This window comes from Telopea speciosissima, chromosome 8, assembly GCF_018873765.1.
Source record: "Telopea speciosissima isolate NSW1024214 ecotype Mountain lineage chromosome 8, Tspe_v1, whole genome shotgun sequence".
Classification (NCBI taxonomy): domain Eukaryota; kingdom Viridiplantae; phylum Streptophyta; class Magnoliopsida; order Proteales; family Proteaceae; genus Telopea; species Telopea speciosissima.
In genome coordinates this window covers 8,094,413-8,108,663 of record NC_057923.1, presented here as the reverse complement: position 1 = coordinate 8,108,663, position 14,251 = coordinate 8,094,413, and the positions used below count along the sequence as shown (strand labels likewise).

Below are 14,251 nucleotides of genomic sequence, written 5' to 3'. Positions count from 1 at the left end.
TAATTTACTAAGAACAAAGATTGGGCACGTCCCCCCCCCCCCACTCCAGATATATGAGCGGCCTTGACCAATGGGTAGGGTGGGACAGGAGGGGCAGGGTGATCCTTTCCATTAGCGATGGAAGAGAGATAGACACAAGGTAGGCACCCAGTCGGCGGGCCCACCCATTTCATTTTGACTAAAATTTTGACTCAAAGTTTGAGCAACTTTCCTTTCTTACTTTGAACTAAAATTCGGCAGTTGAGGTTTATGTGGAGTCCTCAATCACATGGATTAACCCATGCATTGCTAAGTGTCAAATAGTGAAGAATTATATTTCACTTGGCATAGTGGGGTGCCTAGAAGGACCCTTTCCCCAAATATCCTTTTACGCTGTTATAATTGCAAAATATTTAAATAATTTTTAAAAATATCCTTTTTATAGCTCATGCCCTCAAAATTATGATTTTCAAAATAATCAATTTTCCCATTTTATATCTATTATGTCGCCAAAATTCCTAGTAGATTACATCGGCCAAAAGCCCTCAAAATGAAATATTTTTCTGTGAAAATTCGATTGACACTCAACCAGTTGGCATTAAAATTCCCATGGTTTAAATAGGTGGTTTAGACATTCATAACTCCCAAATTTATTGCAGATTTTTTTGGCCAATCTAGTCACCAAAACAAAATCTTTTTTGTAGGAGTCCGAGTGACACGGTTAGTGTCATTGCACTCCGCTTTCCTAGAATAGATATTCAAGACCATAAAATCATTTTCCTTGGAACTACGTTTGACCTAATCTCTATTTAAGGGTATATAGACAGCTTGGCAAAATGACGCCTAAGTTCAGTCCACCTATTCACTTTGGGGGTGGGAAAGAAAAATAGTAGAGGTGGAGGTGTGGGGGTGGGGGCGGTCCAGGGTAGTGATGGGGTTAGGAAAGAAGAGTAGTAGAGGTGGGAGACAGGGGTGGGGAGGAAGAATCATCGAGGTGGGATATGAGGGTGGAACAATGGAGTGATGAGTGAGAGAGTTGCAGAACGGATGAGGGAGATGAACAGTGTCATAGTTTATTGATTTATGGGAAGAAGAATAGTTAGTATTATATTAAGGGTAAAGTTTAAAAAAAACCCTATTAATTTGGTTAATGTTATCTTGGTTTAGATACCACAAACACAATATGTGAAACATTAGACACCTTCACTCAATTTCACAAAACGATAGACACCTTAGTTGGGATAAGGTTATGGTTGTTGTTGTTGTTATTGTTGTTGTTGTTGATAGACACCTTAGATGTCAAACCCGAAGTGATATAGTTCCAAATTCGATCTGATCCAAACGAGAGCGCACCATCTGCACGTATGATTAGGTGAATGTATTCGCAACGCTTCATGAAACTGTTTCTTTAACCTCCATTCAGCCAACATCCCCCTAAAAGATATCCGGGTTTTAAAAAAAAAAAAAGGAGAGCTCATATAGGGGCATTTGTGTCATCTAATAATTAGATGATGGTGATAACACAAAATAAAAAACTATTAATTTCTTGGGGTTAGCGCAGCTGGCTTGGAGGGGACATGAGACTCCGCCTCAGGAAGCGAGGTCTCGTGATCAAACCTTCGCCGCTGCATAATTTCTTGGGGCCACCCACCTGAGGCTCACTAGGGCCCAGAAGCTCCCGATTCGTGCGTGGCGTGGGGGTCATGTACGAGCCCAGGGGGGATTTAGTCGGCCTAAAGTCGGATACCCCTCCTGTCTCCAAAAAAAAAAAAAAAAAAACTATTAATTTGGTTAATGTTATCTTGGTTTAGGTATCACAAACACAATATGTGAAACGTTAGACACCGAAGTGATATAGTTCCAAACTCGATCCGATCCAAACGAGAGCGGATCATCTGCACGTACATGTAGGTGAATGTCTTCACAGCGCTTCATGAAACGGAAAAATATCACCTTAATTTGCTTACCCGTCAATTTCCTCAATTCCTTCTAATAGAGTGAGGTGGGCCCCACGTCGGGCAGTGTGTTCGGGCAGGAGATAGGGTGATTATTTCTATCCTCCTATTAGATGGAATTGAGGAAATTGAAGAGCAAGCAAATTGAGGGGATAAAGATCCGAAATAAAACTATTTCCTTAACTTCCATTCAGCCAACCTCTCGAATTCCTGCCCGCTCCAATTCCCTCCAATTCCTCACATAGGAGCGAAAATGACCACCTTATCCCCTGCCCGAACACACTGCCTAAGGTGGGGTAGGGTGGTCATTTCTGCTCCTATGTGAGGGATTGGAGGGAATTGGAGTGAGCAGCGAATTGGAAGTGATAAAAATTCCAACCTCCCCCTAAAAGATATCCGGGTTAAACAAATGAAAAGAGGAGAGCTCATATAGGGGCATTTGTGTCATCTGATAATCAGATGATGGTGGTAACCCAATACCACTGTATGCATCCAATCACTCCCCCTAAAAGATATCCGGGTTAAACAAATGAAAAGAGGAGAGCTCATATAGGGGCATTTGTGTCATCTGATAATCAGATGATGGTGGTAACCCAATACCACTGTATGCATCCAATCACTGCTCACCTACCCCTAAAAGATATCCGGGTTAAACAAATGAAAAGAGGAGAGCTCATATAGGGGCATTTGTGTCATCCGATAATCAGATGATGGTGGTAACCCAATACCACTGTATGCATCCAATCACTGCTCACCTAGAAAGGTTGTGGAGATGCGAGGTATCGAACCCCGTACCTCTCGCATGCAAAGCGAGCGCTCTACCATGTGAGCTCATCCCCAACCGTATATTGTAGTTGCTTAACTTTTATTTATTAATGATATGGATGTGCACATATTAATAACAAAACAAGCAATGGAAACACAATACCAAAATACTCACAAGTGAAGCCTCCAAATGGTATTCCTTGGACTTGCCATACTTACGGCTGTTAAATGAAAAAGATTCATTATTTTAATGGGGACTAAATCTCTCCCCACCCCAAATGTAGGGTGAGATGTAGGGGTGCAACCAGGTCGGGTTGGGCCGGGTTTTATAAAATCTTAGTCCAACTCTGAGTCTCCTTAGCTAGGCCTAGGACCAATCCAACCCAATCTTGACTCAGGACCTAGAAAATCCAACCTTGACCCGTCCTCAAGGTTGGGTTGGGCTGACCCTAATTGGCCCTGATCATGGGGAGGGAAACGGAGATGCATGGGCTGGATTGAGCCGGGGAGAAAATTATCAATTTTACGTAAAATAACATTATAATAAAATTTATTATATCACTTATTATTTTCATATATAATATATTATATAACAAATGTGGGTGACATTTAAAGTTTATAATATATAAATTATATCAATGTATAGTTTATTGTATAGCTTAAAACAGGGTCGGATCAGATCGGGCCAGGCCAAGCTCAGCCCAAGGCCTCAATCCAGGCCCGTCCTGACCCTGACTCAAGGTTAGAAATTTCCAGCCCTTACCCGTCCTCAGTACCAAGATATTCTTGTTTGGACTCAAGGTGGGTTCGGGCTGACAACCCCCTGACAGGGCCAAACTTGCACCCCTAGTAAGATCTGTCCCCACCGGTCCCTACAAGGGGATTCGATCCAATCAATGGATTGTCTGCACGTATGTGGAGGTGAATGTACATTTGAGAAACATCCATGTTTCTTTAGTTTTCATAAATACCCCTCCTTTTGTAAATGGTAAAAATGGGACATGTGGTTATCTTTCACATGTATATGCACCTACACGTACAAGAAGAGAAATTGAACTCGATCCAAACACAATATGTGAAACGTTAAGACACCTTCACTCAATTTCCCAAAACAATAGACACCTTAGATGTCAAACCCGAAGTGATATAGTTCCAAACTCGATCCAATCCAAATGAGAGCGGATCATCTGCACGTATGTGTAGGTGAATGTATTCGCAACACTTCATGAAACTGTTTCCTTAACCTCCATTCAGCCAACCTCCTCCCTAAAAGATATCGGGGTTAAAAAAAAACCAAAAGAACTCATATAGGGACATTTGTGTCATCTGATAATCAGATGATGGTGATACCACAAAATAAAAAACTATTAATTTGGTTAATGTTATCTTGATTTAGGTACCACAAACACAATAAGTGAAACGGTAGACACCTTCACTCAATTTCACAAAATGATAGACACCTTAGATGTCAAACCCAAAGTGATATACTTCCAAACTTGATCCAATCCAAACGAGAGCGGATCATGTATGTGTAGGTGAATGTATTCGCAGCGCTTCATGAAACTGTTTCCTTAACCTCCATTCAGCCAACCTCCCACTAAAAGATACCCAGATTTAAAAAAAAACAAAAAACAAAAAGGAGAGCTCATATAGGGGCATTTGTGACATCTGATAATCAGATGATGGTGGTAACCCAATACCACCGTATGCATCCAATCACTGCTCACCTGGAAAGATTGTGGAGATGCGGGGTATCGAACCCTGTACCTCTCGCATGCAAAGCGAGCGCTCTACCATGTGAGTTACATCCCCAACTGTGAAAAACTAATAGTCTACAAGGGATTTTTCCTCTCCTCCATCTTTTTATTTATTTAATAATTTCCTTTCATTAGATAATTGTTTATTTCAGTTTTTTAGATTTAGATGAATTAATTAGTTCTAATTAATTAATTCATTACTACATTAGTGTACATTTGTTTTCTTCCTTTCTCTGAATTAGTTAGTACATGTGATAAAAGGAAAAGACTTTGTAAGTACTTTATTTATTCTCTAGTTTATAAAGTTTTTCTTTTCATCAAAAAAATAAAAAAACCCAAGAATCTCATTCGCATAATTTCAGCTTAAAAAGAGTAAAGAAAATTGCTAAAATTATAAAAAAATGTTATTTTGAATTTTATATTCATCTCCATTTGATGTTATTTTGGTAATTTACTAAGAACAAAGATTGGGCATGTCCTTCCCCTCACTCCAAATATATGAGCGATCTTGACCAATGGGTAGGGTAGGACAGGAGGGGCAGGGTTATCCTTTCCATTACGGGTGGAAGAGAGATAGACACAAGGTAGGCACCCGGCCGGCATGCCCACCCATTTCATTTTGACTAAAATTTTGACTCTGAGTTTGAGCAACTTTCCTTTCTTTGAATTAAAATTCCGCAATTAAGATTTATGTGGAGTCTTCTATCACATGGATTAACCCATGTATTGCTAGGTGGCAAATAGTGAAGAATTATATTTCACTAGGCATAGTGGGGGGCCTAGAAGGACCCTTTCCCCGAATATCCTTTTACATTGTTATAATGGCAAAATATTTAAATAATTTTTAAAAATATCCTTTTTATAGCTCATGCCATCAAAATTATGATTTTCTAAATAATCAATTTTCACATTTTATATCTATTATGTCGCCAAAATTCCTAGTAGATTACATCGGCCAAAAGCCCTCAAAATGAAGTATTTTTCTGTGAAAATTCGGTAGACACTCAACCAGTTGGCATTAGACTTCCCATGGTTTAAATAGGTGGTTTTGACATTCATAACTCCCACAAATTTCCTGCAGATGTTTTTTGGCCAGTCTAGTCACCAAAACAAAATCTTTTTTGTAGGAGTCCGATTGACACGGTTAGTGTCATTGCACTCCGCTTTCCTAAAATAGATATTCAAGACCGTAAAATCATTTTCCTTGGAACTACGTTTGACCTAATCTCTATTTAAGGGTCTATAGACAGCTTGGCAAAATGACGCCTAAGTTCAATCCACCAAAGTGTCACTTTGGGGGTGAAAAAAAAAAATAGTAGAGGTGTGGGGGCGGTCTAGGGTAGTGATGGGGTTAAAAAAGAAGAGTAGTAGAGGTGGGAGACAGGGGTGAGGAGGAAGAATCATTGAGGTAGGATATGAGGTTGGAACAAAGGAGTGATGAGTGACAAAATTGTAGAACGGATGAGGGAGATGAACAGTGTCATAGTTTGTTGATTTACGGGAATAAGAATAGTTAGTATTATATCAAGGGTAAAGTTAAAAATAAAAAACTATTAATTTGATTAATGTTATCTTGGTTTAGGTACCACAAACACAATATATGAAACATTAGACACCTTCACTCAATTTTACAAAACGATAGACACCTTAGATGTCAAACCCGAAGTGATATAGTTCCAAACTCGATCCGATCCAAACGAGAGCGCATCATCTGCACATATGTGTAGGTGAATGTATTCGTAGTGCTTCATGAAACTGTTTCTTTAACCTCCATTCGGCCAACCTCCCCCTAAAAGATATACGGGTTTAAAAAAAAAAAAAAAGGAGAGCTCATATAGGCATTTGTGTCATCTAATAATGAGATGATGGTGATACTACAAAATAAAAAACTATTAATTTGGTTAATGTTATCTTGGTTTAGGCACCACAAACACAATATGTGAAATGTTAGATACCGAAATGATATAGTTCCAAACTCGATCCGATCCAAACAAGAGCGGATCATCTGCATGTACATGTAGGTGAATGTATTCGCAGTGCTTCATGAAACTGTTATCGTCTACGGTTCCCAAGTTCCTCTCACGAGAGGGGGGTGGGACCCACCCGGAGCACCTGCCCAAATAGTTTGCCCAGGTGGGATCCACCCTCCTCTTGTGAGAGGAACTAGGGAACCACACAGGAACCGTAAATGAAAAAAATTCCCTAAAAGATATCCGAGTTAAACAAAATAAAAGAGGAGAGCTCATATAGGGGCATTTGTGTCATCTGAAAATCAGATGATGGTGGTAACCCAATACCGCCAGATGCATCCAATCACTGCTCACCTAGAAAGGTTGTGGAGATGCGGGGTATCGAACCCCGTACCTCCCGCATGCAAAGCGAGCGCTCTACCATGTGAGCTACATCCCCAACTGTCTTAGTTGCTTAACTATTATTTATTAATCGTATGAATGTGCACATATTACTAACAAAACAAGCAATGGAAACACAATACCAAAACACTCACAAGTGAAGCTTCCAAATGGTATTCCTTGGACTTGCCATAGTGACGGCTGTTAAATGAAGAAGATTCATTATTTTAATGGGGACTAAATCTCTCCCCACCCCAAATGTAGGATGAGATCTAGGGGTGCAATCAGGTCGGGTTGGACTGGGTTTTATAAAATCCTAGTCCAGTTCTGAGTCTCCTTTGCTAGGCCCAGGACCGATGCGACCCGATCTTGACTCAGAGCCTAGAAAATCCAACTTTGACCCGCCCTCAAGGTTGGGTTGGGCTGACCCTAATTGACCCTGATCATGGAGAGGGGAAGGGAGATGCATGGGTTAGATTGGACCTGAAAAAAAATTATCAATTTTACGTAAAATAATACTATAATAAAATATAGGATAAATTACATCACCCTCCCCTGTACTTTGCCCTAATTACACGTTCCTCCCCTTGGTTTTCCCACCTTACGTTTTGACCCCTTATGGCTGACGGGGTTAGGGTGCTGTTAGTTAATGGTTTGAAAAGACAATGTTATCCTTTACTAACAAATTAAAACTGCATTTCCAATTCTACCCTTTTCATCATCTTCAACCTAAAATACTTCTTTCTTTCCTTCTCCATCGCCAGCAGCACCACCACCACCACCACCACTACTGCCGCCGTCTCCTCTTCCTCCTCCACCGCCAGCACCACCACCACCGTCACCGTCACCGTCGATGGTGATATACATGGTGATATACGAGGGTCTAACCACCTACCAATGAAACTCAAATTTGATATTAACCAATTAATGGCCAAACAGAAAGCTCATATTTAAGGATCCCAAAAGATGGTTTCATGAGAGCTTGCACCAGAAACCGGAAACACCTTCTACAGATCAAGCTCATTCCATGGTTTCAGATTGATTTATGAAATTATTAATTATCTGTCCAGCAATTTTTTCTTCGTACTGTGTGTGATTATTGCCCTCCAAGGACACCTACTTCGATCCAGTTTTGTGGCCCATCTGGGCTGTGGTCTGTTGGCAATAAGAAATCTCCATCTCAGTCTGGTGGTATCCTGTTTTTTTGGCCTATTTCTCTTAAGAACAAAAATACATTTCAGAAATTCACAGGTGCATAGTTGAACCAATTGTATAAGTCTTGATTCAAGACCAAATGACAAGTACTTCTAAGTTACCGAACTGCTACAGAAAACCATCTATAAAAACCCCTCACCTGAAACCCCTTCCTAAAACACTCATTACTAGCTTAAACCCCTACCTGAAACACCTCCTTGAAACCCCCTGTCGATTTCTGAAACCCTGTTACTAGCTTCAAACCCCACCTGAAACATCTCCTTGAAACCCCATTACTGCGCTGCTGATTCCTGAAACCCTAAAGGGTATCGGCAGTGCACTTCACCGAAATAGCTCCTCTCCCTGAACCCATACTTGCCAATCCACCTCCCTAAAACTCTGTGCTCGCATCCCACCTGACCTTGCGGGTCCATGGTGACCTGCAAATTCGGGAACTAAAAAAAATAAATAAAAAATAAAGCTGTTTCAGATGCGTTATGGGTGTTTGATTGAACAGAGCTTGAAGAAGACGAGAACTCCTCTCTTGTCAATGATGATATTTGTTTAAAAAACAAAAGAAACCCCTTGTTTTAGTCTTTCATATGCACAACAGGGGTCTTAGATGGGTTCTTTCATGGGTTATTTTTGGCCAGCTCTGGTATTAAATGAACAACAACAAAGGTGGGGGTGAGGCCGTGAGGGAGGGACAAGGATAAGTGGCGGGGGTGGGGAGTTGCAGAGGGCAGAGAGTGAGTACCTTCTGATCATCGACGATTTTAGGTTAGGAGGTTGCAAGAAAAGGGGTTGTAGGAGGAGGAGGAAGGAGGGTAAAAGGGTTGCCTGTGGTTAGGGTTTAGTGAAGCGGAGAGGAAGAGATGGAGGAACTCCATTTTTGTTCTCGCCGGAGTTTGCCGGAGAAGGGGTTGGACGAGGAGGAGGAAGAAGAAGAAGGGTAAAAGGGTCTATTTATATGAACCCAGGTTAGTTTGGGGATTAAATCATAAGGGTAAATGAGTCATCTCACAAGGATCCAAGGTTAGTTTGGGGATTATAAAAAATTTTACTACGCCACATCAGTACTTAACAGACGGACGCTAACGACAGGGGTGTAATAGTAATTTTATTCAAAGTAGAGGGGAGGGGTATGTAAGGTGGGAAAATCAAGGGGAGAAACGTGTAATTAGGTCAAAATACAGGGGAAGGGGATGTAATTTTCGCTAAAATATATTATATCATTTATTATCTTCATATATAATATATGGGGAAAGGTTTCGTACACGATCGTGTAAACTGTGTACAAAACTTTTCCCTCCCTATACTTTTTATTTTTCCCCAAAATTCCTTATTTTTCATTCACAATTTTTTCTCTCTCCTCTATTCATCGCTCTCGTCTCTATTCACCTCTTCTCTGCAATTGCGTGCGGGAGCGACGAGGGCCTGCCGCAACAAACTGCACATTCGACAAAGCTCATATCTTTATTTTCGTTGCTCTCCCCTCCTTTCTTGAACTGAATAATTGGGATTGCACGGATCAATGCTTCATCAAGGCCTCGACTCACCACTGCAGGAGCGTATACCATTATGGGATCCTCTTGTCGTCGAGCTTGTGAGATGGAAAAGCGTCTTAGGAGATCAAAACGGTGCCAATTGTAGCAGCATTTCATGACGAAGACATAGTAAACCACCATCAAAACAGATGTGACAATGATCCCTGGTACAGCAATGGTAAAGATGGGGAAATTGGTGTACAAAGGACAAGGAGAAGAAGAAGTACAAGGAAACGTGGGTGGCTCAAAATTCGGATGTTCTGGGGGAATTCTTGGGGGACAGAAACGTAGAGGTCCATTACGATGACCAGACATGTTTAACGGATCCTTGAGAAATGGATCTGGGGAAGATCTACTGGAGAAAATCAAAAGGCTTGAATGAATCAACTGAGAGAAACAGGGGGGAACGAGATTGCTAGCGGGTTTGTTTTGTTGGGATCTGGAAGGAACCGTAAATGATTCAAGTTGTAATAACCAAGAAAAAATCTGCTCTCAATGACCTATTGAAGAAACTTTTGGGTAGACATTAATAGCTTTGTAATTGTCTAAAGTTGCAGAAACAGGGGAGATGAAAAATGGCTATGGAGACAGAAAACCCAATTGGGTTAAATTACAAAACTGATGAGACTTGAGAAGATTTTTGAACATTTTAAGGTGGAAAGAGGAGCAAAAATTCCAGAGGAGGGACCCTCAGAAGTCAGACCAAGACCTCGACGAAGTCTAGACGTCAGAGATAATCGTAGTCAGTGATCTCGACGAAGATTAGACGATTAAGGGGATTTTGGGGAAAAGCAAAATGTAAAGGGGGGGGAAAAGTTTCGTACACGGTTTACACGATCGTGTACGAAAACTTTTCCTATAATATATTATATAATAAATGTGGGTGACATAATAGATGTGGGTGACATTTGTAGTTTATAATATATAAATTATAGAAAAAATATCATTCCCCTCCCTTCTAAGTTTCCTTAATATCAACTCAATACCTTCTATCAAAAAAAAAAATCCAATACCCAAGTTTTGAAAAATGATAATGCCTTCCCCTACTTTTTTTAATATTCTATCAATCATACCTTAACCGTTAAAAAACGCCATCAAATGATGATGTGGCATGTACAAAATTTCTAAAACCCCAAAATACTCTTAATATAATTTTATTCCAATTTTACCCTCCCCTACTTTTCCTTTTGGTCTCTTTCTCCCATTTCCTTTTCTTCTTCTTTCGCCAGCTCCACCATCATCGCCACCGCCCCCCCCCCCCTTCTAGAACCCCTTTCCCCACCATCTCTCAATCATTCTGTGATGATGCCCTTCTTCTTCTCCGTCGAGCTCTGCAACCAGGTGAATGCCTGCATCGATCTGAACTTCCATGACTTTCATTCACAGGGCTCTTCCATGACTTTCAATCACAGTAATATACCCAGCATACTGTTTGAATTTCACTACAGGTTGTCCAGGAAGACTGATGACTTGGTCTTCTTCTTGTTGAGTCAACTTTTAGAGTTGCAGGTCACGTTCTGAGAATTCAAGACCCGATCTTGGAAGCAGAAGCCAAGGAAAATGATCAAAACCCAGAAATCTCCAACACCCATCTCCCAACACCCATCTCGAAAAACTGCCCTTCAAGGAATTAATGAATGGGGGTACCCGTTTCAGAATCAAAACCCATTCCTAGTAGAACCCATTTCAGATATTGGAATTTTTGGCCTGGGTTTTATTATTGCTTCTATATTCTTCAAGATCAGAAGAACAAATAAGCAATATAACAAGGAGAGTAGTTCAATGAAACTAATGAACAGAGAAAGAATATTTTAACAAAGACGACTGAAGCGAATCCAAGCTTCCTCTGACACCTTAGAGAAAAGGAATTCCAGGGGATTTTATCTTCTTCGATTTGGGGATTTAGGGCTTCGTTCGATGAGTATGCTTGGAGTCACCTGGTTGTAGAGCTCGATGGAGAAGAAAAAGTACAGATCGATGTGGACATTCACCTAGTTGCAGAGGTCGACGGAAAAGAAGAAGGGCATCATCAGATTAATCTAAGAATGTAATCGAGCCTGAATTGATGTAAGAAATCCATGGAAATGCCTAATAAAACTGATTTGGTCAAGGATGGAAAGGCGTAATTAAACTGATTTGGTCCAGGAAACCCATTAAAATAAATTGAGAAATTATACTAAAAGATGTCTCTGACGATCACATTATGTACTCCGGGAACCACAAAATTTCCTATTGGATTGTTAGATAGGTTTTCTAATAAAATGGAATCTAAGGCGAAAGAGTCCAATGGATTCATATTAAACACTTCTTAATGCATCAATGGTAATGGAAACTGAAACCGAATAAACATCAAAGGTAAATCAAACACGCAAATAGATTTAAGGATTTTTATTGCTGAAGAATCATGTTTTACCTGACAAAGTTTTACATCTGGAGCCCATGAAACCCTTTTTGATTTCTGCAATCCCCGCATGTTAACAGACAAAATCTCACACTTCTTCCCTCTTCAGTTGTCAAAATGGTTCTTTGAAGCCACAAATAAGCCTGAGAAGAAACCTCTCCTTCTATGGCTTAATGGAGGTATTAATTTTAACTCATTTCTGATTTCTTCTCAGTTGGATTCAATAATTAGGTTATAAGTGTTTGAAACTATTGTGTTTTTTATTAAATGAATCTCCAAATAACTCTTTACACAGGAAAATTGGGATTTTAGGTTAAGTTTCTTTTCTTGATGGGCTGGATTTTGATGAATCTATGGCTTTTGTTGCTTATTCTGACGAGAGGGCAGCAGTGACTATGGACATCGTGAGGGCGGCGACGGTGATAGATACAGCCATAGTGGCGGCAGTGGTGGTGGATACAGCCATGGTGGTGACCGTGGCTACTGGAAGAAGGAACAAGAAAGAAGCAAAAATAAGAAAAAATAAGAAAGAATTGAGGTTAGAGACGAGGGTAATATTGTCTTTTCATATGGTGTTTTAACAGAATTAGTTAATTAATTTTTAAAAAGTAGGGGAGGGGAATGATATTTTTTAAAACTTGGAGATTGGATTGATATTAAGGAAACTTAGAGGGGAGGGGGATGATATTTTCCCTAAATTATATCAATGGATATTTTATAGTATAGCTTAAAACAAGGTTGGATCGGATCGGGCTGGGCCAGGCTTAGCCCAAGGCCTCAATCCTAGCCCTTCTTGACCCTGACTCAAGGTTAGAATTCCAACTCTTACCCACCCTTAGTGCCAAGGCCCAAGATTCCCTGTTTGGACTCAGGGCGGGTTCGGGCCGACAGGACCAAACTTGCACCCCTAGTGAGATCTATCCCCAATGGTCCCTACATGGGGATTCGATCCAATCAAGAACGGATCATTGCACATTTGTGGAGGTGAATGTACATTTAAGAGACATCCATGTTTCTTTTGTTTTCATAAATACCCTTCTTTTTGTAAATGGTAAAAATGGGACATGTGGTTAACTTTCACATGTATATGCATCTACACGTACATGAAGAGGAATTGAGATCCAAATACAATATGTGAAACGTTAAGATACCTCCACTCAATTTCACAAAACGATAGACACCTTAGATATCAAACCCGTAGTGATATATTTCCAAACTTGATCGGATCCAAATGATAGCGAATCATCTGCACATATGTGTAGGTGAATGTATTCGTGGCGCTTAATCACTCACCCAAAAACTTATGACGTTTTTTCAATCTTCTCTAAAATCCAAAATCCATGAAACTGTTTGCTTAACCTCCATTCAGCCAAGCTCCCCCCCCAAAAGATATACGGGTTATAAAAAAAAAAACGGAGAGCTCATATAGGGGCATTTGTGCCATCTGATAATCAGATGATGGTGGTAACCCAATACCAGCGTATGCATCCAATCACTGCTCCCTTGAAAGGTTGTGGAGATGCGGGGTATCGAACCCCGTACCTCTCGCATGCAAAGCGAGCGCTCTACCAAGTGAGCTACATCCCCAACTCTCTAATTGGATTGCTTACCTATTTTTTATTAATGGTATGAATGTGCACAGATTACTATCAAAACAAGCAATGGAAACACGATACCAAAATAGTCACAAGTGAAGCTTCCAATTGGTATTTCTTGGACTTGCCATACTGACGGCTGTTAAATGAAAAAGATTCATTATGTTAATGGGCAAATCTCTCCCCACCCCAAAATGTAGGGTGAGATCTAGGGGTGCAACAAGGTCGGGTTGGGCTTGGCTATATAAAACCCTAGCCCAACCCTGAGTCCCCTTAGCTAGGCCTAAGCCCGACCCAACCTGACCCTGACTTAGGACTTGAAAAATCCAACCTTGACCCGCCCTCAGGGTCGAGCCGGGCTGATCCTGGCCTTATTCATGGGGAGGGGGAAGGGAGATGCATAGGCTAGATTGGGCCGGGAAGAAAATTATCAATTTTACATAAAATAACACTATAATAAAATGTATTATATCACTTATTATCTTCATATATAATATATTATATCACAAAATGTGAGTGACATTTAAAGTTTATAATATATAAATTATATCAATATATATTTTATAATATAACTTAAAATAGGGTCGGGTCGGGCTGGGCTCAGCCCAAGGCCTCAACCTAGGCCCGTCCCGACCCTAACTCAAGGCTAGAAATTTCCAGCTCTTACCCGCTTTTTGTTTTCTACCACGCCATGCCGCGGGTGCTTC

General features: G+C 40.5%; 2 non-coding genes across 2 annotated transcripts; both read right to left on the bottom strand.

The window, feature by feature from the left end:
• Positions 1-6,792: 6,792 nt before the first annotated feature.
• Positions 6,793-6,865, bottom strand: TRNAA-UGC. The gene has a single exon. It is a non-coding gene; the product is annotated as a tRNA-Ala (tRNA).
• Positions 6,866-13,463: 6,598 nt separating this feature from the next.
• On the bottom strand, positions 13,464-13,536 carry TRNAA-UGC. The gene has a single exon. It is a non-coding gene; the product is annotated as a tRNA-Ala (tRNA).
• Positions 13,537-14,251: the final 715 nt, after the last annotated feature.